Raw genomic sequence first — 25,607 nt, 5'->3', positions numbered from 1 at the left:
AAATCATGCTGGGGTTTATTTTCTGGTCAGGTCGTATTCTCGGGGAAACACAGTAGGAAGTGGCAATTCTGACAAGACTGAAGCACAGTGGATATTATGTAGACAGCACCTTTGAAAGGAAAACCAGTTGTATTTGATTTACATAATAACGGATTCAGGGAAGTTTTCAAAATAGCAAAATTGATTAATCAAGGCTTATTTCTAAATCTTTTGATAGGCTGAATACCTACAGACTACAAGCCAACTCTAAATGTCTTATAAGCTTTCCAAAGAATGTCTCAATAGGTCAATTTTCCTTCATTTTGGGAAAAAAAGAAAATAAAATAGCTGAAGTTTTCTCAGAGCAAGTGGAAAGTATTATCTCCTTTCTGCAAAGTAATAGGCTGGCATTAAGTACTTTCCTTTAAATACATTTTTTTTAAAGTAAGGAAAATTGTGTTTTTCCTCACAGTCGGGCAGCACTTCAACAAAAAAGCCATCCTCTGAGATTAGAGATTGTTCCAGACATCTAATTTCTCAGGCCATAGATTTCCTGCAGCCAAAAATGAGATGAACTCTGGGATCAGGAAGAAAGCTTTCCAAAGGCCCCTGTCTATGGTTGAGTTGACTCGCCCAGCATGACATATCTAGATAATCCAATCATTTTAAAATAACAAATGCTCTCTTAAAGAGAAGGTAACCTCTAATATCATTAGAGACCCCTGTGTTGCTCTGATTGTTACACTCTTTTCTTTTCTTCTTATCTATAATCTGATAACCAGTGGGAAGTCAGGGGAACAAAGACATCTCAGATACTACACGTTGATCAAGGAATCAGTTGTACTATAATGACAACTCAGCTGGCGGTTCTGAAAGTTTATGTCATGAGCAAACATAAAATGTAATCATCTCAGGAGTCAGGGCATATTATGGAATAGCAAGAAGTCTTCCTTTAGAGCTTAAGAGGATCAGCAGGAAAATGTCCCTACACCGCGGATGATGGTAGCATAGATAAAAATCTTCACCATTTCAAAAATGGTTTTGACAAACAATTCAGAGAGCCTTATATAACATTTACCTGGGGAGCATGTCCCAAAGGGCAGCATGGGGAAACTTAGAACAAAGAGCAGAAGGCATGTTCCTTGGGCACCACTTGCACAACCTTTCTAGTATAAGAGCTGGCTAGCCCCACTGATCTGTGGAACACCACTGCAAAAGAAATACCATCTCTTACAGTCCAAAAGGATATATTTTTTTAATTGCATATATTTTTTCTATCACTGACAATCCAATAAGATCATTTCGCTGTTATTGGGCTTATCTAGTTTTTTCCTAAAGTTCCAGAATCAACTTTATCGGAGCTTATTGAGTTTATGATTGAGCTTCTGACATTAGGTGGCCAGACAATGAGAGCAGAGGGCTCAAGTGAACTAGGTCTACAGTACAGAGGGACAAAGTGGAGTACACTTCCTTACTCCTCTAAGTTCCAGTTATATAAGAAGTTTCAATATCGCAGCAAATTCTCTCTTGTGAAGCTCTGATGTTCTCCCTTTTCCCCACTATCCTCTAGGGACAGAGGTGTGTTTATTTATCGGAATGTGGGTCTGTTATATCCATTTTCTGCTACTAAAAACTTCCTTCCTAAGATATCCCTCCTAAGCCATTTGCAATCATTGTTATCAACCTCCACGCCATCATTTACTCTTACCAAACACTGAGAGGCAGACACTGTGCTAAATGCTGTCTCTATATATTTGCATTGAATTCTCACAACCACCTGGTGAGAGAGAAAACATTATCCCCACATTATACATAATAGAATTTAGGCTCAAGGACATTAATTAACTCGCCCATGATCACCCAGTTAGCAAGCCACAGGGTTTGAATTTGAGCCTAGTCTGCTTGAACTCAAAGCCCATCTTGTAGGTATTATACTATATATACCACTCTTAGCAAGGCTGAGTGTTAACTGCTCCAGCAACTCTAACCCATTTCCTTGTTAGAGTTTTACACTGTAGTGACCCAAGTCCCTCATGTAATACCCAGAGAAGGAAAGTGTACTTTGAGTTTAAATGGTTGGGGAAAGCCAGTAAAAGCAACCATCTAAAAATTACCTTGTAAATACAAATGTGTTGAAAACCTCAGCCCCACACTATGTTCTGACCATATTAAACCACTTATTCTCACTGTGCCCTGTTTTACACTTGCTTTTCTATTTACCTATAATTCCCTCCTTAAAATTTACAAAATGTCCAGGCTTTCCTTATTCTAACACTTGATGTGCATCTTATTATCACTGTTGCTAAGAAGGTTTGCTTTCTCCCAAGCCCTCTGCCAAATGGAGGCCTCCTGCACGTGTGAACATCCGGTGTTTGGGTTCTCTTGTCTATGCATTTAACGCTGAAGCTTGTTCTCTCAGGATTCTCCATGCTCTCTGGCCCATAGCCGTGTGAAATAACTCCTTGCTTTCTGCTGCAAACAGGAGGGAGCACAGAAAATAAAGGATTCTTTAAAGTGCTTTTCATACTGTAAGCTTAAAACAGCTCCCTTCCTACCTATACTATGCCCCTCCTCAATTGAACAGAGATACAGACACCACCACAATTCCTGTTATATGCTCTGGTTACTTACCTATTTTGTGCTCATTTCCATATCCAAAAAAGCATTTTATTGACTCATAACTCTTAAATATGAAACTCTCAGATTCTCTTTAGTTTTTTTCCAACAGAATTATGAGAGATACATTGGACATTCTGACACTTGAACAGAAGAGAAAAAAAAATGAATGCTACTACTCTTCCACCCAGAAAGTCCAGTTCATCCTTGCGACTCTGATGTAGCTTCCAAAGCCCATGTAGCTAGTTAGGGTGTTGCTTCTACTAGTGGGAGGCATTTCTGAGTACCTTTATTATGCAGATTACAGCACTAGAACTGGTAAAGACAATAGAACAAAAGCCAAGGTCTCTGCATTCAAGTAACCTATGTAGCTCTACTATAGAGATTCAGATCATAAAGTTGGAAGCTAACAGAGTATTTACAAGGTGCCAAGCCCTGTGCTAAGTACTTAACAGTGCATTCTCTTCCTTATCACCTCAATAACCCCACAAAGTGAAATAATCATTAGCTTTTGTTTGAACTTGAGGCCACAGGCACAGAAAGATTAAAGAACTGTGCCTCTGTTATGACAACCAGTGAAGGCATAGAGTCCAGATCTGGAACCTCTTGTTGACTGCTAGACTATGCAAGAACACACTTAAGTGCTGCTGAAATGAACTTTTACTGCATCCAAACAGAGTGGAACACAAGAAGAGTTCACTAGAAATTGATATAATCAGGAAAGGAAGACTCTAGACCAGACAAGAGACCGTTTCCCTAAGTGCAATGAATGGTTTTATCCTATTTATTCACTCAAAAAGCATTTGTTGAACTTACTCAGTGTCAGGCATTGTTCTATGCTGACTCTGTATTAGTGGATAACAGAGACAAAAATCTCTCATATTCCCGTGGAGGGAATCAGACGAAAATGATAGATACATAAGATAAGTGAGATCAGAGAGATGAGGAGACACCAGAATGAACACTGAGAAGACCCGCTCAATTAAACAGGAGGAAGCAAAGGAGAATCTGACGTCCTAGCAGTGAAGTGGAAAACATATTTCCAGGGAGGAGGGAGTAATCAGCTGTGCCAAAGGCTACAGCATCCTGATATGTGCCGTTGCGGAAGAATGGCCTGGGCAAAAGCCTGAATGGGGCCGGTTGAAAAGAAAATGGAGGAGACAGATTGGAAGCTGCATGTTTGCCAGGACTGTCATAATAAAAGACCACAGACCGGGCGGCTTAAACAACAGAAATGTATTTTTTCACAGTTCTGGAGGCTGGAAGCCCAAGATCAAGGTATCAGCAGGGTTGATTTCTTCTGAAGCTTCTGTCTTTGGCTTGCAGATGGCCACCTTTTCACTGTCCTCACACTGTCTCTCCTGTGTGTGCTGCACACTTGGTGTCTGTTTATGTCTTTGAAATCTTCTTATAAGGACACCAGTCAGATTGGATTAGCACCTACCTAATGACCTCATAGGAATTTACTCACATCCTTAAAGGCCCCCATTTCCAAATAGAGTCACATTCTGAGATACTGGGGGTTAGGACTACAACATAGGGATTTTTTGGGGTGGGGGGCACAATTCAATTCCTACCACAACACATATAGGCAACTCTTGAGGAGAATGTGGTACAGGGGGACAGAAAATTGGGATGGCAATTGGATTCATTCAAAAAAGAAGTTTTCTGTTGTCATCTTTTATGCCAGAAATGACTGCATGATGTTGCATTCTGCTGCAATTTATTTGGAAAGAGGAACAGTTACTTAATTTGCAAAATAAGAAATTATACAAAATAGAATTACATAGTACCGTATGTGTAGTTTGTTTTATGTACTCCTACTTAAGCTAAATTTTTAAGAACTATACTCAGAATATATTCTTCCGAATTTTACTATCAAAGAATGTCAATGGATGTTCAGGGATAGAGTTCGGAATTCACAAAAATTTGGGAAATAAATGTATTTACTAAAGGACTTCTCAACTCTTTCAATAAGTAAGTGTGCCTCTTAGTTTTGAAGAAGGGGGTAGATCACACAGCATTTCCTGCACATATGTGATCACAATTTTCATTCTGATAGATCATTTAGTGCTCTGGTATTCACCGTACACCATTTGGGAAATGCTTTTCCATGATAATAGTAACAAAGTAACAACAGCAACAGCTAAAGTATTCTGATGGTCTACTGTCAGTGGGTCTCAATCCCAGTGGAAAATCACTTTGATCTAGTTGGTCACTGTTGTCATTATTGTTGATGATGTTGCTGTGTTGTTTTAATCACTTAAGACGCACTGCATCAAAGTCTCAGTATGACACAGTGGTTTGGATGAACAGCTACAATCGAGAACCATCATGCTAAATACTTCCTAAACATTATTTCATTTAACAGTTTCAATTGCTTGACAGGATAGGATCTCTTAGCATGGTTCAATGTGTTAGGAATGGTAGAAGTTTGACCTTGAGACCCCCATCCTCATGTTCCTAAACTATAGAAGATAGCTCTGGGGGATGTCCTGTTCTTTTCTACTGTACCTAAACTTTGCATTACGGACCTTCTTAATACAGAACTGCAAACAGTCACTGTCAACCTGAATTAGCCTCATAAGATGAATTTGGTTGCCATTTCTGTTATACCTGAATTCCTTCATTGGGGAGACTCTAACCATTGAAATCAAGATTCTCTTGTTCAGAGTGGGCAAAACCAGTAAGTAGCCACAACACCACTTTTAGAATGTTGTTGTTTTACAAATGTCATCTTCTTCTATGTATCTATGTACGTTTTTCAAATAGTCTAGTAAAGTGGAGTTTATTTATTCAAATTATTTTCTCCTAACACCTAGCAGAAATCACCTTACAAGGAAAGGAATTCTGAGTAGTATGGAGAAAGAGGGGGCATGAGGGGTCAGCCGCCAGCTGAATTCGCACAGTTAAAATATGTGAAGCAGAGTAGCACCAGGAGAAAAAAAGAGAAGTGAAAAATGAAAAGAGAGAAGGAAACATAAACCACTAGCAAATTTTGAAAATTTGCTGAGGATTCAAATGATTCCAATCCTGTAATCGAGGTTGGACTACTTTAAAACACGCTTTTAAAATATTCCCACTTGTATATTAAGATTTACCATCAGCTGGCTACAGGGTCAATTTCTCCTATTTTCCACACCAATTTCCCTGTTTGAATGGAAAAACACAGAAAAAGTTCAGGACTAATTCTCTGGTTGTGTGCACGTTAGTTTGAACCCAAATCATTAATATTTTGCTTCTTTTTAAAAAGTAAATTACATGAGACTTTAGAAGTCAATTCATGAGTTACCAGCCTCTCTCACTGTATAAAATTTCTCACCTCGAATTGGAGAACTAACTTCCAGGGATGAACCTTAAGTGACTTAGACTCCTAAGTACTTGAGTCTCTTTTCTTTTCTGAACTCCTCACTTCAATTGGCATTTTGAGCTTGAAAATCCCAAATAACTGGTAGAAGTAAATTATCTATAAACAAATGAAAATCCTGACCTTGGATCAAGAAACAGATGAAAGAGCCAAGATGTAAAATTATAATGGGCTACACAGAGAAGGCAAGCATTTAAGATCAGATCAAGTTGTGACACTATAAGAAGTCAATGAAAAATCCGCAAGGAATGTCAAAAGAACAGTCCCAAGCAAACCAAGGAAGATAAAGGGCCCTAAGCTAATGGTAAAGCTTCCTTATTCATAATTAATGCTCCATAATTAAGTACTGTGATGAGTGAGGAGAGGGTTTTGCCACATATTCGTCAGTATTAGGGTCATTAAAGGAAGACATCAGTTAACAAGAAAAACAAAGGCTGTGCTCCAATTCACATAGTAAAACAAATCAAAATCTCATGAAATTTTGGCAGTAACTACATGTTATCAACAATTACTTTAAATGTAAATGGATTAAATGCTCCAATCAAAAGGCATAGGAGGGCTGAATGGGTAAGAAGACAAGTCCCTTGAATATGCTGCCTATGTGAGACTCACTTCAGATCCAAAGGTACACGCAAACTGAAAAAGGTATTGGGAAAGTGATGGAAAAAGGAAATTCATGAAAATAGAAACAAACAAACAAACAAACAAACAAACAAGGCTGGGGGAAAGATTATACCAGACAAAATAGACTTTAAAACAAAGACTATAACAAAAGACAAGGAAGGACCCAGTAATCCCATTCTAGGTATTTATTCAAAGAAACCTAAAACACTATTTGGAAGAGACATATGCATTCGTATGTTCATTAGCACTGTTTACAATAGCCAAGATATGGGGGCAACCTGGGTGTCCATCAACAGATGAATGGATAAGGAAGTGGTGTTACATATACTCGTATACAATAGAATATTACTCGGCCATAAAAAAGAATAAAATCCTGCCATCTACAATATGGATGGACCTAGAAGGTATTATGCTGAGTGGAGTAAGTCAAAGACAAATGCCACATAATTTCACTTACATGTGGAATATAAAAAACAAGATAAACAAACAAAACAGAAACAAACATAGATACAGAGAACATTTTGAGGGTTGCCAGATGGGAGCGTGTTTGGGGGACTGGTGAAAAAGGGGAAGGGATTAAGAAGTACAAATCGGGAATTACAAAATAGTTATAGGGATGTAGACTATAGCATAGGGAATATAGTCAATAATATTGTAATAATTATGTGTGATTTCAGATGGGTACTAAATTTATAGGAGTGATCACTTTGCAAGTTATGTAAGTGTCTAATCACTATGCTGTACACCTGAAACTAATGTAATATTGTATGTCAGCTGTAATTGAAAAAAAAAATATATATATATATATATATATATATATATATATATATATATATATATATAAAACAAACAAAACACCCTCATGAAAGGTATCCTTAAAAAAAATGGAGTCAACCTGATAAGGGAATGAAAGCCTGGCCACCTTTATCCTTCATTTCAGCTTTTTTTTTTTTTTTTTTTTTTTTTTTTTTAAATAATATAACAGTAGAATGGGCAGATTAACTTAATGGGCAAATGAAGTACATTTCTAGAAATAAAAATTCTCTCTTCCTTTCAGGTTTGAACTTGAAGATTTTGCTATCTAATCAGATTATTTGTTTCATGGAGATAACCAATGCTGTCAGTAAGAGGTATCCAATACCTGGACAGGGCAGAAAAAACAGTGTGCATGGGGCTGAGCTACATGTCGTCTGAGATGTTTAGGGCCTGCATTTGGCACTTTTCTCATCCTGTAAAGCTCTTTGTGTGTGCTGCTGACAGTGTACAAATCATGACAAATCTCTCTCTATTAAATACACAAGGTTTGGGGACTTTGCGTTTTCACCCCCGTGGAAATAGACTCCATGCTGCCCGCTCCTCTCCCTTCCCTCCATATTTGATGCAGCATCTTGCCATCCTAGCATTTAACACTTCTGAAAGATGAATTATATCAGTATCTCCCTCAGTCAGCAAAAACACTCAGGCTACAGAACCAGAGAAAGGCACAGCTTTTATAAATGACTGTCACCATATTTAGCACAAAGAGGGGAGAATTTTCTTAAAGAATGGTTCAAATTTTTCATTCTCTGACATACAGACAGACATTCGGTGTGAGTGATTTGCAGGTAAAGACTGTTAATTATCAGCCTTGGTGATCATTTGCATTTGCATAACACTTTTTTAGGAGCAAATCAAATCATAAAAGCTATTATACTAATGAATGTAAGGTGGCACGTGTCATTACCTCCATGTGGAGAGCAGTGAGGGTCTCAGAGGAGCCAAAGAAAGGAGCCAATTAAGTTCAGGGCTCCCGCATGCCTCCCCCAGACTCAAATGCTCCCCACGGAGCTTCTGGGCCTTGAGAGAAGTCCCCTCGCACTTTGATGAGGCCATTGCTGAGTCTAGCAAGATAAAAAGATACAGATTTTCCCAAAATTGCTTGGAGGCTCTGATTTTAAACTGTTAGACAAACCCTGTGTTACAGCCTGTATCTAAAGGGTTAGAACAGTCCTTCTTGGAAATGTTTATTTTCATCACTAGATCACCAAATTCTGTTACAGAGGTTGTGCTTCGGGACTAAGGCACTAGGCATGCGGCTCTATCATGCCCATCCAACTGTGATTCTTTGAAAGATCTTAAAATCATAGCCTCTCAAAATTAAAAATGCCATCAAGGTCATCTGCTTTCACTCTTCCTAAATTTCCTCTACGGCAGCCTACCAAGAGGTCAACTAGCTTACCCCTATCGCCAACTGTGTAGCCAAATTGCCATTGATGAAAGTAACAACTGAGCAAAGAGACAAAGTCTCTCATTTTTCAGCAACATTTGCATAATGCCTTGCCCGTGACACACCCTGAAGAGAGTGACAAACCAGAGGAACCCAGTCTCAGCCTCAGGCAGCTTTGCCACACCTCTCCCTCCAGTGCTGTTAGGAGGACTCCAAAGCAGGTTGAGGAAGTTTAAAATCAGCTTTCCCAAGCACCACCTCTGAGATGCTGTGAAAGTCTACTAAACTGTTTTTGTTTTGTTGTGATTTTTCACTTTTGGTAAACATATTTCAAGCATTTCAACAAAACATCCCCTTGGAAGGAAGAGCCATTTTCTTTGCAATTTGAACTTTGCTCAAACTTGTGTTTCCCTATTATATAAACTGTCTTTGAAATTGGTAATCAGTGTATGGGTTGTTTGTACTGTGCCTAACAGTACTCCTTTCCTGGGTTATGGGGAGGCAGAGTGCTTGTTGCTTTCTTTCCACTGATCCAAGCCTGGAATCACAAGCAGGCACATAAACACATTCGCTAAAGGTCTTTAAGTGCCCCTTACTTATGTGCTTTGTGAGCAAATAATACAAACCCTCTCCATGCTTAGGTTAAGAGATAAACTGAGACATATTAAAATTTTTAAGAATTTATTTGAACAAAAATCCATTCAAATCAGGCAGTCCTAAACCAGAAGTGGTTAAGAGACCTCCACTGATGGGAGCCAGGGGCAAGGTTCTTATAGAGAAGACACAGGATCACAGCAAGGAAATGATTTGATTGGCTATAGTTTAAGCAGTTGCCTTATATGGGAAAGCCTAGTTGCTCTTTGTGATTGGCTGACCTTTGGTTTCAACTTCTTAACCTTGAGGCATTTACAGGTGTAGGTTTTGATTTATTTACTAAGCTGTAAAGGCATTAGAACCACCTAAGTCTAATAGTCCCACTGTTGAACTTATTTAATACTTCTACTACAAAGACAAGCTCCAAATTTTTACACATGGACTTTAATAAGTACATTGGCACGTTTTTGAAAATTGCTGAGGTGACCAATGAAAAAGATATACATTTCTCCAGGTCAAATCTGTCTGCTTAGGAAGCCTCACAGTCACTAAGAGCAAAGAAATATAAAAACCTTGGCATTCTCAGTTTCTCAGTTATTGACTTTTTTTTTTTTTTTTTGGTCAGAATATTGTGTCTCCAACTAGATTTTGGAATGGGAATCAGATAACGCATACTTTGACACCAACATTTTAATCACATACTCCCCCCAGGCACTTCTTTCAAGCTCAGTGGCAACTCCCAAAGCAATCAAGAACAATTACATGAGTATTGTTCTGGTCCTGTGCTACTTTTCTATCCGTCACATTAAGATGATGAGCACTTTCTTTACTTTTCTATCCGTCACATTAAGATGATGAGCACTTTCTTATTTATCCCAGGGCAATTTTTTTCCTAAACAGCTACATAGAATTTTCTGAAATATGAGATGGAGAGACTATGAAGGAAGTGAGGAGGCTGGCTGTTCAGCTAGGGTCTAATGGGATGCCCAGGACTCAGTATTTGATCTTTAACTTTAGATAACTTTTTTTTTTCTTTTTGGGCCGGGGAGGAGGTACATACCCAGCACACCCAGAGTTGATCAGGGTCTTTGGACTGACTCAACCATGTCATAAAACATTAACATGTAAGTTAAATTCCTAAATATTAATTTTTGAAAGGAACATAACTTTGTACTGATTATTTCTGTCTAAGATGTTAGGGAAACTACTTGCAATGTCAGTGTACACAAGAAATTACATTTTTAGTCAAAGGGCTATTGTCTAAGCATGTATAGCGTAGTTAGAATAATAGAGAACAGAGCTCATGGACATGGACATTGGAGTTGGATGTCAAAAGTTTAAATTTTAGCTCTGCCAGTTGCTATCTATGAAGCTAATTACTTTGCATCTCAGTTTTTTTATCTGCTAAATGCGTGTAACAATAGTATCTAATTTGTGTGTTATGGGTGGAACAAGTAGATACAGAATACAATACATATTAGACATTGTTCTGTAATCAAAGTAAAAAGATTTTCATAGTCTAAAAACATATTTTATTCAATCTCCCCGAAGTCTGATGAACTGTCTTTGATCACAGTGGAGTTTACTGGTAGTAACTAGATAACCTTAGTTCACCAGATTCTTACCCTTTGTCACCACACTGACTAACACACTTTTCATCACTCTAGACCTCAGCTTTCCTATCAAGCATCCTCCAGGTGATTCTACCCTTATTTTCATAATTGGTTTCAGATCTTACCAAGTCTGTTCTACTATTCCATGCTAATCTCATCCGAGGATGTCCTACACTCATGAGCTGTACCTTCCCTAGGCCTAAAAACGGACGCCATCCCGGGACACCTAAACCAAACAACCCTCTTATCCACTCGACCTGGCCTCTGTTATGGTCAATGCCCAAAATTTGTGGGTCAAACCACAGCTTCATGCCAATTGTCCTTGAACTAGTCCCACTCAAACACTTTGTCTTATCACTATATGTAATTACTACCCATCACCTAGAGTGAGATCTTTTGATTAATGCATGATTTGTACTTGGTTGAACTTAGAGCTAAACAATCACCCAGAAGCTAGTCTCTGAGAGCACTTGGGTATGTAAAATTCCTGATGTACTAACTAGAATTAGGACACTCTAGAGCTATGCTGTCACTAATAAGATACAATAGTCACTAATTCCATGTGGCTACTGAACATTAGTTCTAATTGAGATGTGTTGTATGAGAAAAAAATGTAAAATAGAATATATTTTATACTGATTAAATGTCGAAATGATACTATGTTGATATAATGGATTAAAATACATTTTTTAAAATTAATTTCACTTGCTTTTACTTGTTTAATATAGCTATTAGAAAATTTAAAATTATATTGTTGCTCACATTGTTTATATAGAACAGGACTTAACAAAGGCAATGAGTTTTCACAAGGAAATCTGTTCTCATTTAATAGCAGTTTCCTAAATCAAACATTTAATGTATACACTAGGAGACAACAATTTCACTTTTAGGAATTATTCTGATATAATCAAATGCATGTACAATAATGTCCAAAACACCATTTTGCAAACAACATAAAATGTCTATCCAGAGGGAACTGGTTGACTAAATTAGGATATATCCACATCCTTTAAAATGACCATATCGATTTCTATTTCTCACTATAAAGTGAGAAGCTGTTGCTTTACACTTCCTAGTCTCCATTTATCTTGTTTCAGGAAAATTGTGCTTTTTTTTTTTCAGGAAATCACCCTTGTTTGCATTCTTGGTATCACTATCTGGGCTTGTCCTACCCTTACGTGCAGTGGCGTGTAACCCCTGCTTGAATAATATGTGTTCTAACCTCTTGGCCTATTTGGTTCAGGTGTGGTACTTTGATCCATGTCAGCCCAATGAGAGCTAACCTTGATACTTTTAAAGAACTGCACTTGAAGGTGACAGGATTATATACAAGACTGTGGATCTTTGCAGCCATGTGTTCTCTTCTTTGTGACCGAGCAGATGAAGCCCACGCTCTCACATAGTCAACAGACTAAAGCAGCTTCAGAGTGCTTTAAAGTAAATAAAATAAAATATAAAATAAAATAAATAAAAGGAATACATGCAAGTGGGGATGGGTCTACTTTCTGTGATGGTCTGAGAAGACCTTTCTAAGAAGATGACATTTGAGCTGAGATCGAATGAAAAGGAAGCAGGTACACAAAGACCAGAGAAATTCATCCCATGCAAAATTCTCAAGGCAGGAAGGGCCTAGACATGTTTGAGTGTCAAAAGGAAGTCGACTGGGGCCAGGGAACCACAGTGGAATGTTAAGAGAAGAATTCCTAAAGATAGACTATGTCCAAATTACATAAGGTCTTACAGATAATGACATTTAAAGTTGATTCTATTTGCAGTGTAAAGCCATTGGAAGAGGGGTGATACCCACTAAGCTTAAAAAAAAAAAAAAGCTCTGTTTTTCCCCTTTATGAGAAGTTTTGAACAGTTAACTAACTTAAGCTAACTATAAGAAAAAAGAGAAAAGAAAAAAAAAATCATGTTCACAATTATCACTCAGAATAAGCATACTTATAAAATCTCTAGCATGTCATAATTCCCATCACTAATGTTTAAAACATGATGATTATGCCGCTGACTGCTTGTGTAGTGTCGCATTAGGTGAAGAGACTTTGTTCCTGAAGCCTAGTTCTCATTTACCTGATCAGAATCCCAGAGACAGACACTGTAGCAGCAAGAGGCATTAGGAATATTCTCCAAAGGTCAGTGAGTGTTCCAGAAGAGAAACAACTAAGACAACCACGCAAATCAGGCGAGTCCCAGAGGGTTTGTTGCTGAAAGAAATCAAGCCAGGTCTAAAAGAAAACTGGCAATGAGATAAGCCTTTAAATGCCACTTCACATTTGCTATTGATTTACTTGCTCCTGGATTTAACTAACATGCCATTCTTGAGGACACTGTAGGAAACGAAGAAAACATTTTTCCCCTCAAACAGGTGTATGAGTGCCATCTACCTTTACTAATGGCTGAAAAACTCAGTTACCAAACCAATCCAATTGGGCTTAACTAACATATTGAAATTAAAATGAACCTATCCCAGGGCCAGCTTTGTGAAAAATTGTGAGTTGCTTTTGAGTAAGGAACGCAGTTTCCGGTTTCCAATTCCGCACACTTTCTATGATCTTAGAGGATGGCCTTTTTTTTTTCAAACCTTCTTCAGTAGCAGTACCCCTATCCCTAGCCCCCAGATCACTCCCCACTTGGATCAAAACATACTTCTGTCTTTTAATCACCTTCAAGTGCAAATGACTAAATGGAGTGCTAAACACACCTGTGGTTATGTATATTTTAGTGGAATTTAAGCTTTTCCTCTAACATACATTTACTGAGCACCTATTATATGCTATGCAAAGTGTTCATTATTAAGAATGCAATGACAAAACAGAAGGTCTCTGCTCAAGGAGCTCCAACAATCGTGACAGCACAGTGGGATAAGAAGCCGACAGAGGATACATGGGGGGGGGGGGGGTGCTCTCTGGAGAAGATGCAGCCGGAACTGATCCCTGATAGATATGCAGAGCTGGAAGGATTGGAGGAAACTCCAGGGAGAGGGAAGAGAAACATGAAGTGCAAGAGACTGTATCACTAATCTGACTGTGTAATTTCAGGCATCAGGTAATAGATGGAAAGAAGAGGAAACACATTTGGGGGTTCCTCACTGCTTCAAATTATGTGAATGAAATATACAGGTAAAAACTGACTCTGAAAATAGAAGACATGGATAGAAACAAGTATAATCAAAAGTTTAAGTGTGGTAACAACCTATTCAATAAATCAGAACAATATCCACTCTATTTCTAATATATTCCAACATTTTTTTTTAGAATCTCACATTTTAGTTTAGTTGTCCAGTTAAAAACATATTACAATCTGCTTTATGCCATTAATAGTTTGAAGCAAACTTACCAAAATGCATGCCAACAGAATAACAAAATAAGAAAAAGTGAATGGGGTTAGATAATGCTTTCTTGGTAACATTTAAGCAGTAAATGTACGCTACATGGTTTGTGGTGGCCCTGGGTTTGTACTGCTCCGATATCCCTTTAAGAGAACCTGCAGTATAGGGCATACTTGGCAGACAGCTTCCAGCTGATCACATCTTTGGACCCACCTCATGTTTCCACCAAACCCACACTGACCCTGCGTTGCTCAAAGCTAATGACTGAGCATGGTGGGGGTGCAATAGCTGCACCATTTCTGCCAACTTAAGACTCCTGATGATCTTTGCTCTCTGGCTCCCCTTTCCTGGGCTGAGCCCTTCTCAGCACTGCATGGCACTTCTGAGGCTCTTATTCACCAATCCTTCTTCCTTCCTTCTCCCCTTTCACAGTGTTCAGACCCACATTATGTTTTTGCCTCCTCCTTCTTCTCCTCCCTTTTATCATTACAGGCATTGCTCCCAGTAAATGTCTTACATGGGTAATTTTATTTTGGCCTCTGCTTCTTGGAAGACCCTAACTGACACCAATTCCTTCTACTTCCTACAGGTGGATTCCATTTTTTGGTTCGGAGCTTCTCAGCACTATTGAAGAGGGGGAAAACGATAGCATGTGACAAAATTCACAGTATGAATTCATACCATGATCTAACAGAGGCATATTATGAGAAAAAAGAAAACCCATAATAATTCACAAAATGATAGAGTGAAAAAGGGGTATAGTGTAGTAACATTCCTTGTCAAGAATTTTTCCCTTCTGTGGCATTTCACACTTCTGTTTTGCTGTCCATGCCTCTATTCTTGATATTTTCTGTTTTTGGCTCCCAGAACACATGATTTTACACTTTTTTGGGATGCTCTTGTGCTCTTATCTACCCTTTAAACACTATTATTTCCCAAGTATGTATTATTGACCTATTTTTCTCTCTCTGCATAACAACATCCTCTTCTTATACCCTGAATTTGGGATGTTTGTGTGTATATGTACGTGTGTATAATATATATGCTTTCTATCGCTGTTGTAAAAATTACTGCAAACTTTTACAACAGCCATTTATTAGCTCACAGTTTCCATGGGTCAGGATTTGGGGCCCCACATGGTTCCTCTATTCTGGGTCTCACAAAACTGAAATCAAGGAGTTGGCAGGCTGTGTTCCTATCTGGAGGCTCTGGGGGAAGATTCCACTCACAGATTCCTTCGGATTGTCGGCAGAATCCAGATCCTTGTGGTTGTAGGACTGAAATCCCCCTTCCTTGCTGGCTGTGAACTGGGGGCTGCCCTTAGCTCCTAGCAACTTCACTCCAATCCTTGCACATGGGCATCCACATCTCAAAGCCAACAATGGTACCAGTAATCCTTCTCACACTTAGTGTCTCTTTCTGCTGCATCTCTGTAACTGACTCTTCTGCCATCCTCTTCTGCTTTTAAGAGTTCATATGATTATATTCAGCCCACTTGGAGAACCAAGGTTAAACAGTCTATCTTAATGTCATCTGATTAGTAATCTTAACTATATTTGCAAAGTCCCTTCACAACAGTGCATAGATTAGTGTTTCATGGAATCACCAAGAGACAAGAATCTTGGGAGGATCATCTTTAGAATTCTGCTTATCATTATGTGTATGGTTCAAGATACCCTAAAGGCAGTATGTCCAAAGCTGATTTAATTTTTCCCCCAACTCCTTATCCAGTATTACTACTCTCTCTGTTCCTATCTCAGTTAAAAGCACCACCATCCAGTGTCATTTAAAGCAGAAACCTAGTGTCAATACCTTTTAGGCCACATCCAAACAATCAGTAGTTCAAACCTACAACAGAGGAGGAGCTCTGAAAAGACCTCAGAGCTCTTTCACTTGGCATGCCAATGTTACTTCCTAAGTGACACTGTTTCTAAATGTTTCTAAAATCCCTCAGGTCTTTTCTACTTACCATTTTGACCTGACTTTAAATCCGCATTATCTTTTCCTTATTCCTTTACACTATTGCATTAATCTCTTAGTTTACCCCTAGTTCTATACTTTTTCTACTTCACAACTGCCATTCATCAGAGTAAATATAAAAAAATTAAAATTGAGTTCAAAAGCCTGCAATGGTAGACTGGGTTATTTCAGACATAATTTCCTATTGATAACAACTATAAAAGTTGGCCAACAGTCTTTTAAAAAAAATCTAAAGGCATTGAAAGTTACCAACAACAAAATTGGGGGGGCCAGAATATGGGAGAGGAAAGAAAACTTTAAGAAAAGGTAAACTTGAAAATTACTACTACTTTTACTGTTAAGGAATTTACTAATTCTAAAAGTATTATTGGAGGTTTTCAGAAGGTAGGCAGAGTTTTGGGCTGACTTGGGCTGGGAGAACCAGAACTGGACTTCAGGACTCACCAAGCAGAAAGGACCCTAGCGCATACCAAGGGTTTCTAATTGTGACTCCAAAGGGTTAGACACCGGAAAAAGGGTGACAGCCATGAGAAGAACTAAATCTCAAATTATCTCAGGCCTTCATTATATTAAGCCAATCTGGTATTCCCTTGTCTCTAGCCTAGATGCATGCGAGAAAAAAATCCTTTCTAGAAAAAGAAACATATATAGTCTCAAATTATTTTTACAATTGTTATATTGAATGTCTAGCATTCAGTAAAAAAATAAAAAATAAAAAATAACTAAGCATACAAAGAGAACAGATTTAAGAAAAAAAGAAACTAAGAAAATGAGCAAAAGATGAAAATGGATCCACCAGAGATAAACATAATTAAATTTTCAAATCTGGTCATTAAAACAAACGTAATAAATATCCTTCGACAATTAAAATACAAGGGGGCGAATTTAAGCAGAAGACTGGAAATATATAAAAGATCAAATAGAAATTCTTGTACTAAAACATGTAATGACTGAAATTAAAAACTTGACTGATGGCCTTAAGTGTAGATATAAATGAAGAAAGAGTTAGTGAACTAGAAGGTAGTTCAGAAGGATATATCTAGACTAAAGCACTAAGACACAAGAAAACTGAATTTTTTTTTTAAAGAGCATAGGAGAAATAGGGGCCAGATTAATAAGGACTACCACAGAAGTAATTGGATTTCCAGAAGGAAAGGAGAGAAAGATTGGGCCAGAACCAGTATATGAATCCAGTCTGCCTTCACTAATATAGATTGATAATTATCTTAAATATAGAAAGGTTTTATTGCCCAATCTTCATATCAATTATTCTTCTTTGCTGTTCCTTCTTTGGTAATCCTAAAACGTTAGCATTTGTAAATATTTACGTATAAGGTGCACACACATCATGTATACTTCAATTCATTGCTTAAGAGATTATCTAAAATTATTTTGATAATACATGATTTTTGCCTTTAAAGATGCTTTTAGAACCTAATTATCATTTAAATATGATTTCAGTGTATATTTGTCAATATCTCCAGTTTATTTTTATGCAGCTGAAATAAAACCAGTGTTTCAGAGTGGCTAGCCAAAAGCATAAAGTCTCGTTTACTTACCATGAAGTGCAAGTCCCCATGTTACCCAGTCCTGTCTCATTAATCATCCTGTCTATCTCCCACATTCTTTTATTTAAATTCTATTATTTGTGGTTGAATTTAAATTTTTATATCATCTCAAAATCAGTTCTCTGTTTCATACATTGTCCAACCTAGTCTTGATATAACCTCTCCAAAAATTTAAGTTTAAAATGTCATTTAAATAGAAGTCCCTGATGCCGTTTCCCAAAATTGTTATGGGATAACTAAAACCAAAATAAATGATATAGACTATTTGAATAACCTTAATAATTATGCTAATTTAATTTTATACGCATATTGAACATAATTACCTGATATCAAGCTTGCATGGAATATTTAAATCAGATAAAAAAATAGGCTCAATTTTCAGAGGTAAAATTTGTAAGACTGTTATTCTCTGATCACAGTACAATAACACTCTAAAATTAACAACACTTACTGTAACAAGCCAAACATTGTTAGAAAGATTGCCAAAGTATTAGAAAATAATCAGATCATACTATTAGCTTTCATGACAGTAAATTCTTGATGGCTTGAAGAGCAACATGTAAATTACGAAGTTATAAAAAATTAACATAAGTAGGGGAATAGTTGGGTGACAGTTTCTGAAATAACATTCTTAGGATAAAAGCAATTAGAAAATGACTGAAAAGATTTCAAAATATACATAATGTAAGTATTTTGAATACAAAAACTAAAAAAATTAAAGGAAAACATATATTAAAAGGACACATTTACATTTATTGTTTTCTTTTACATCAAACTAAGAAATTTTTACACATCAAAGGAAACCAGCAACAAAACAAAAAGACAACCTACTGATTGGGAGAAGATATTCACCAATGATTATCTGATAAGGGGCTACTAACCAAAATATATACAGAACTCAAATTACTTAACACCAGTAAAAAAAAAAACACTCAGATTAAAAATTGGGCAAAGGACCTGAATAGACATTTCTCCAAAGAGGACATACAGATGGTAAAGAGACATGTGAAAAGATGCTCAATGCCACTAATCATTAGAGAAATGCAAATAAAAACCATGGGACATAACCTCGCACCTGTCAGAATGGCTATAATTAATATATCAGCAAACAATAAGTGTTGACGATAATGTGGCAAAAAGGGAATCTTTGTGCACTGTTGGTGGGACTGAAAATTGGTGCAGTCACTATGGGAAATGGTTTGGAGGTTCCTCAAAAAATTAAAAATAGAACTGCCTTACAAACTAGCTGTGGGGAGCGGGCTATGAGCTGACAAAGGTCTTGCACCTGCAAGGTCATTCCCATGGAAACCCTCACCTCAGCAATGTTCGATGTAGGGAGTGGGCTGTGAGCTGATAAGGGCCTTGCAGCTGCAAGGTCATCCCTATGGGAAGCCTGCTTGTTCTGCTTATACTTGTTTGTATAGATAACTATTCTAAGACTGTATAAAGACTGTGTGTGAAATAAAGACTGGGCCACTGCTCTGCCGTCTGTGGACGGTGGACCTCCTGATCCCAGCTTTCCTGTCTCTGTATCTTTTCTCAATCTCCTCACCCTTCCCCCTCAGGTAGAACCCTCCTGGTCGCGCAGGCCGCGACACCAGCAATTCCACTTCTGGGTATTTATCTGAAGAAATCCAAAACACTAATTCAAAAAGATATATGCATCCATATGTTCACTGCAGCATTATTTACAATAGCCAAGATATTGAAGCAAAAGAAGTGTCCATCAATAGACAACTGGATAAAGAAGATGTGGTACATATGTACAATGGAATATTACTTGGCCATAAAAAATGAAATTTTATCATTTGCAGCAACATGGATGGACCTAGAGGGTATTATGCTAAGTGAAATAAGTCAGACAAATGAAGACAAATAACATGTGATTTCACTTATATGTGGAATTTAAAGAACAAAATAAATGAATAAAGAAAACATAAACAGATTCATAGATATAGAGAACAAACTGATGGTTGCCAGATGGAATGGGGTTGGGGAGTTGAGTGAAAAAGGAGAAGGGATTAAGAAGCACAAATTGCAGAGTGACATCAGAAACATGATGGTGTGAGGGGGTCCCCTTTGATCTTTGGAGAGACAATTCCTGAGTGGCAGCCATACACTGTGGCTAATTTCATTGACAAGGGAGAAGATATAGGGTTGAGGCAGCTGTGTCTGGCTGTTGCCCTTACTCAGAGGAGAACAAAGCCACAAAGCTACCTCTCCTGGCCCACCCCACTCCCACTTTTTGCAGCTGATTTCAGCAGGGGCACCCAGGGCTGCTGAGGACCACAGCTCTGAATCTGGCTGCAGGGGCAGCACTAAGATGTCAGAGGCTCAGGACCCCGTCACCCACCACATCTTCCCATAGGGGTGGTGCCCTTAGACTGAGGCAACCAGGTCACAGAAAAGATGCTCACTTCCCAGGTCACAGAAAAGATTCCCACTTCCCCAGGAAATCTTCCACTGTGTGAAGCTGGAACAGGGCAAATTAAAATAAAATATTCTAGCATTATCTAGTGGGAAAAAAATGAAAGACCTCTTCATATCAACTTGCTGCAGAATCCATTTCTGTAAATGCCCAGGAAGAAAAACAGTTCGTCAAGTACCGTGAATAGCCAAGGCAACAAGTCAGCTCAGAAAGAAAATGAAAAATCTCCAGAAAATAAACTTAAAGACATGGAAATATGTGACTTAAATGACAGATAATTCAAAATTGCAGTTCTGAAAAAATTCAACAAGATGCAAGAAAACTCTGATAGGCAGTTTAATAAAATCAGACATAAAATCAATTAAGAAATTAATACTTTACCAAAGATGATGAAATTTTAAAAAGGAACCAAATAGAAATTCCGGAGCTGAAGAACTCATTGAAAGAGATGAAGAATGAAATAGCAAGCCTAGGAAATAAAGCTGACCAGATGGAGAAAACAAAATTGTGATATTGAAGATAGAAATCTGGAAATGACACAGATGGAAGAAGAGGGAGACTTGGGAGTTAAAAGTAATGAAAGAACTCTACAAGAACTATCTAACTCCATCAGAAAGAGCAACATAAGAATAATGGATATAACAGAAGGAGAAGAGAAGGAGAAGGGAACAGAGAATCTACTCAAACAAATAGTCCACGAGAACTTCCCAAACCTGTGGAAAGAACTTGATCTTCTAATCCAAGTAGCAAACAGAACACCTAATTACCTCTATCCTAACAAGCCTTCTCCAAGGCACATTACATTGAAGCTGTCAAAAATTAATGACAAAGAAAGAATTCTCAAGGCAGTCAGGGAAAAGAATATGGTAACCTACAAAGGAAAGTCCATTAGATTGTCATCAGATTTTTTAGCAGAAACACTACAAGCCAGGAGCAGGGTGGAATCAAATGAATATTGAAACTATTGAAAGAGAGCAATTACCAGCCAAGAATAATAAATCCAGCAAAGTTATCTTTTAGATATGAAGGAGAAATAAAGACCTTTCCAGGTATACAGAAGCTGAGGGAATTTTCTACCACAAGGCCTGCATTACAGGAAATATTGAAGGATATTCTACCTGAAACAAAAGAGTACAAAGCCAGGAGTAATATTACTAACAGACAGACAGAAACAGGAAATGACAACCCCTACACAGAATAGGGAACTATATCAATAGGGAACAATATACTTAAACATAATATAAAGGATAAAGGAGATAAGAACATTAAAAAAAGAGAAAGAAAAAGAAGATAGCTTGCTGCTGCAACTCAGAAATGAACTCACTGCATAAATAGGGATAATTTGTGACAGCAAAAAACATAAAACAAGAGGGGGTAAAGGTCTGAATTTGCAAAGAGGAATCGAGATCAGAGGCATGCTGAAGAAAAATGACTATTGTATATATGAAACTTTCTTTAACATAAACTTAATGGTAACCACTCAAAAATAAAAAAAATCCAGAACTGAGATATATAACGTAAAGAAAGAGGGAAGAAAACCTCATAGAATACCACCAAATTAAAATAACGGACAGAAACAAAAAGGCAAAGAAACAATGGAGACACCAAGCTACCAGAAAACAAAAGATAAAATGGATACAGGAATTCCTCATATATCAATAATGACTCTAAATGTCAGCGGACTGAACTCACCAATAAAAGGCACAGAGAGAAGATTGGATCAAAAAACAAAACTCAACCACATGCTGCCTTCAAAAGACATATCTCAGCTGCGAGGACAAATATAGATTCAAAGTGAAAGGGGAGAAAACGATACTCCAAGCAAATGGCATTCAGAGAAAATCAGATGTATGCATACTTATATCTGATAAAACAGACTTCAGGATAAACCTGATAACAAGAGAAAAAGATGGGCATTTCATCATGATAAAGGGGACAATACAACAAGAGGACATACACTTATCTAAATATATGTTCCCAATCAGAAACCACCAAAATATATAAAGCAGAACTAAAGGGAAAAACTGACAAAAACACGATTATAGTAGGGGACCTAAAAACCCTATTGACAGCCATGAATACATCATCCAAACAGAAAAACAATAAGGAAATATCAGCCTTAAATGACACATTAGACCAAATGGACACAATTGACATTTACAGAGCCTTTCAGATTATACATTCTTTTCTAGTGTACATGGAACATTCTCAAGGATAGACCATATGCTGGGACACAAAACTAGCCTAAGCAAATTTAAGAAGATTGAAATGATATCAAGCATATTCTCTGATTACAATTCTTTGAAACTGGAGATCAACTGCTTATAGAAAATGTGAAAAACCATAAATATGTGGAGATTAAACAACATGCTACTAAAAAACGACTGGGTCAAAGAAGAAATAAAAGGAGAGATCAAAAGATGCACAAAAACAAATGAGAATGAAACTACATCGTATCAAAATTATTGGAATACAGCAAAAGCAGTATTAACAGGGAAATTTATATAATTACAGGCCTATCTCAAGAAACAAGAAAAACGCCAAATCAATAACCTAATATTACATCTTAAAGAACTAGGAAATAAAAAAATTAAAAAAAAACAAACAAATAAAACCCAAAGTCAGCAGAAGAAAGGAAATAATAAATATTAGAGCAGAAGTAAATGAAATGGAGAACAAAAAGACAAAAAGAAAAATTGATGCAACAAAGAGCTGGTTATTTAAAAATATTAATAAAATTGACAAACCCCTCACTAAGGAAAAAAAGAGAAAAGACATAAAAACAAAATCAGAAATGAAAGAAAAGTTATAACAGATACCACAGAAATACAAAGGATCATCCAAGAATACTATGAAGGACTATATGCCACCAAATTCAATAACCTAGAAGAAATGGACAAGTTCTTAGAAATATATAACCTTCTTAGACTGAATCATGAAGAACTGGAAAATATGAATACACCGATCAGCAGTAAGGAAATTGAAACAATCATCCTAAACCTCCACAAAAGCAAAAGTCCAGGACCAGATGGCTTCACTAGTGAATTCTACCGAATATTCAAAGATTATTTAATACCTGTCCTTGTCAAACTCTTCCAAAAACTGAAGAGGCAATACTTCCTAACTCATTTTATGAGACCAACATTATCCAGATACCAAAACCTGGTAATGATAACATAAGAAAACTACAGACCAATAGCTCTGATGAATACAGATGCAAAAATCCTAAACAAAATACTAGCAAATCAAATACAATAATACATTAAAAAGATTATACATCACAATCAAATAGGGTTTATTTCAGGGTCACCAGGATGATTTAACACATGTAAATCAATCAATGTGATAGACCACATAAACAACATAAAGTGTAAAAATCATATGATCATATCAATAGATGCAGGAAAAGCATTTGAGAAGGTATAACATCCATTTATGATTAAAACACTTAATAAAATGGGTAAAGAAGGAAAGTACCTCACCATAATAAAGGCGATATATGTCAAACCCTCAGCTAATATCACACTTAATGGTGAAAAACTGATACTACACTTGATCTTAGCCAAAAGGCCGAGAAGAGATAATGGTGAAAAACTGAAAGCATTTCCTCTAAGAACAAGAAAAACACAGGGATGCCCCCTCTTACTACTGTTATTCAACATAGTGCTGACCAATAGCCAGACCAATCAGGCAAGAGAAAGACAGAAAAGGCACCCAAATTGGGAATGAAGAAGCTGTCAGTTTTTGCAGATGGCTTGATTCTCTATGTAGGAAACCCTAAAGACTTCATCAAAAAACTATTAGAAACAATAAATGAATACAGTAAAGTTGCAGGATACAAAATCAATGTACAAAAGTCCATTGCATTCCTATATGCTAACAATGAAATCTCAGAAAAAGAAATGGATAAAAAATAATTCCTTTTGAAATTGCAACTAAAAGAATAAAATACCTAGAAATAAACTCAACAAAGGATGTGAAGGACCTAACACTGAAAACTGTAAGACATTATTAAAAGAAACTGAAGAAGACACAAAGAAATGGAAAGATAGCCCATGTTCACGATTGGAAGAATCAACATAGTTAAAATGTTCATATTTCCCAAAGCAATATACAGATTTAATGCAACCCTCATAAAAATCCCAATGACATTTTTTTAAAGAAATAGAACAACAACAAAAAAATCATCAGAATTCTATGGAATCACAAGAGACCCCAAATAGTCAATGCAATCCTTAGAAAATCCAAAATACATTAAGTACACATCCAATTAGCTATCAAAGTGAGGATGTCATCACGCTTCCAGTAGCCTCTGGAAAATTCCACTGTACCCTCATAAGAGAATAAGAGTGAAAAGGGCAAATAACATCTTAGCATTATTATGAAAATAGTTTGAACAGCATTCAAATCCTTCCTTAACGGGTCTCAGGAGCTTCTAGAAGCTCCCAGTCCTAACTTTGAGAATTGTTGGCTGACATCCTCTCTGTGGGTTAGAAAATGTTGCATTATGATGTGCTAAAATAGGTTTCCTGGTCCTAGTTTTTCCCTTTTTTCATGGTTAGGAATCCAGGCCTCTTCAAATCCACATTTAAACTGAAAGATCCTTTTTGGTCCACCAAAAATATCTCTACATTACAACCATCTTTCAATGCAAAAGCCAGCTGAGGTGATGGCACCGGAGGCCAAACGAAGCCAGAAGTGAAGTGCCACACAGCCTTCAATCACAATAGTTTCCAAATCGTTTGATCAGGTTCCTTCCCGTGCCCCTTCATCTATCATTTTATGCCTCTCTGGGTTCCTTTTTGAGATTTTGTTTTTGTGTAATGTTACTGGGCGTTCTGTCCTCAATTTCCTTGTCACACAAGTGAAGGAAGTGTTTCATCTGATACGAAGCCACATATCAGCACCTGTTCTTTGGGTTGATTTGTTCATTATTTCCATTTCTCTTTTCCAGTACTGCAGGGTCTTTTTCTGTCAACAGCAACAACACATCTGTACTCTCTGTGCCTGCTATTCTTTTTCATGAATGTCAAAATCCAGCTCTGATGAATGCCCTTGAGGCTAAACCTATCACTTACTACAGAGTGCTTCTGTTCCCCATGTCCAAGGTTTAGGTTAGCTGAATTTGTGGTAAAGTCTTACTGAAATATAAAATTTGACTTCGACTATGTGGGTGGATAATCTAACTGGAAAAGGTAGGTAGCTTGTTACCATACTAGTCAGACAATTATGCTCTTACTATGCAAAAGGACATCTTGTTTTTGACTCAAACATCAGTCTAATCTAGTGCTATCGAAT

The 25,607-nt window shown here is 37.2% G+C and overlaps 1 long non-coding RNA gene and 1 pseudogene across 1 annotated transcript in view; both read right to left on the bottom strand.

The window, feature by feature from the left end:
* The window catches only part of LOC141572377 (uncharacterized), a 236,051-nt gene that overhangs the window by 114,338 nt on the left and 96,106 nt on the right, over positions 1–25,607 (bottom strand). The window lies entirely within an intron of this gene.
* Positions 23,732–23,891, bottom strand: LOC141572606 (U2 spliceosomal RNA; annotated as a pseudogene).

Source organism: Rhinolophus sinicus, chromosome 14 (genome assembly GCF_057876585.1).
Source record: "Rhinolophus sinicus isolate RSI-liver-muscle chromosome 14, RSI-T2T, whole genome shotgun sequence".
Taxonomy (NCBI): domain Eukaryota; kingdom Metazoa; phylum Chordata; class Mammalia; order Chiroptera; family Rhinolophidae; genus Rhinolophus; species Rhinolophus sinicus.
Note: the sequence above shows the minus strand (reverse complement) of the source record. Positions and strands in the feature narration are given on the sequence as shown.